Below are 1,620 nucleotides of genomic sequence, written 5' to 3' on the forward strand. Positions count from 1 at the left end.
TGGATGGATGGATGGATGGATGGATGGATGGATGGATGGATGGATGGATGGATGGATGGATGGATGGATATCTATCTATGCATCTATCAGCTGCCATTCAGCTGGCTTTTGAAACACACGACAGAAGGTGGGGGCTGGGTGGTGAGGGTTACGGGGGCGAGAAACGCAAGAGTAACGCAATAGTTACTTTTACTAGTAACTCTTTACTTTTATTGTGGAGTAACTCAGTAACTCAGTGGGAGAAGTAACTATAACTAATTACTTTTTCAAAGTAACGTGTCCAACACTGATAATCAGCCTAACTGAACACTGATAAGTGTTTATTTTTTGGTTTTTATTTTTTAAACCCAGTGTTGCTTCTTTATTCTCTGTTTATGTGATGAAAAATGACATAATGACAACTGTTACACAAGTATCAATGCAAACAGAAAAAGAACAATTGTTGCTTCAAGTGATCTAAAGGATATTGAGGATATTAATTTTTATTCCAATATTGTTAAAAAAACTATTTTGTAAATGGAAATATGAAAGAAATGCAATTTCAAAATAAAAAAATGGAAAGACTTCTCAATCCAAAGTAGATTAACTAGCTTCTGTTTTCTCAGGATTAATTTTATCAGTTATTTTCAGTTATTTTTCTAACATTTAATTTTTCATTTATTTTACAGATTTTATATTTTCAAAGTCTATTCTTAATCATTTTCTTTTTCTGATTTAGCTTTAACAAATTTCGTTCTTTTCAAATGACATTTTGCGGATTTGCTCTTCTCTGGGGGCGGGCTTCCGTCTGGAGTGAGCAGAGGAGACGCGTTCCTATTGGTCTGCTGGACATTAGCAACATTTTTATTAGCCAGCAACGAGTTTGGGTTTGGACTGGAAGTGGATATTTGGAAAGAATACTATTTGTCAAACTAAATCTGAACAAAAAAGAAATGCAAGAAAATAGGTTTTGTAAATATAAAATCTGTAAAAATAAATAAGCATTAAATGTGTGAAAAAAAAAACTTCACTGCTTAAAACAAGAATGAAACTAAATGAACTCCATACTTGTGCAGAGAGGCTGAAATAACGAGTTTATTTAGAGTCTATATGTGAAACCACAGGCAGCAGACACGCAGTGCAAACATCAGCTCTAATCGATGTGGTATTTTCATCTTAGAGGGGTTTCAGCTGCTGAGACAAATTAAGCTGACAGTTTTCACCCCTCTTTAAAAAAAGAAAGAAAAAATACCGAATGTGACATGAAAGGGTGTTAATATATGAAGTTATTTTAGGAGAACAGAACATGCTGTAGTCGAAGCATCCTGGAGGTTAAAGATGCTGAAAGCATCAGAATAAAAGCACTGAGGTCGGCTCTTCAGAATAAATTACACTATAGAAATGAATTACATTATAGATGTAATTCATAGAAGTTTGTGTTCCTTGTGTCTTGCTCTCTTTTACTAAAGAGTTTGCGTCTGCTGCATCAGTTTCTACTCATCCCTCCTCTTCTCCTTTACTCTGCATTGTGAGGTACGTAAACCTACCAGGATTCTAGCTAGATAACCTGTAAGTATAGATGAGATTTGGAAAAACGGGTTCGCTTTTAAAGCCAAATGTGACCCTAAACTTATGGAATCA

The 1,620-nt window shown here is 34.9% G+C and overlaps 1 protein-coding gene across 3 annotated transcripts in view; it reads left to right on the forward strand.

The window, feature by feature from the left end:
• Positions 1-1,620, forward strand: part of LOC107101533 (mitogen-activated protein kinase 8) — a 37,559-nt gene that overhangs the window by 5,457 nt on the left and 30,482 nt on the right. The window lies entirely within an intron of this gene.

The sequence above is a fragment of the Cyprinodon variegatus genome, unplaced genomic scaffold (assembly GCF_000732505.1).
Source record: "Cyprinodon variegatus isolate N-32 unplaced genomic scaffold, C_variegatus-1.0 Scaffold1110, whole genome shotgun sequence".
Classification (NCBI taxonomy): Eukaryota; Metazoa; Chordata; class Actinopteri; order Cyprinodontiformes; family Cyprinodontidae; genus Cyprinodon; species Cyprinodon variegatus.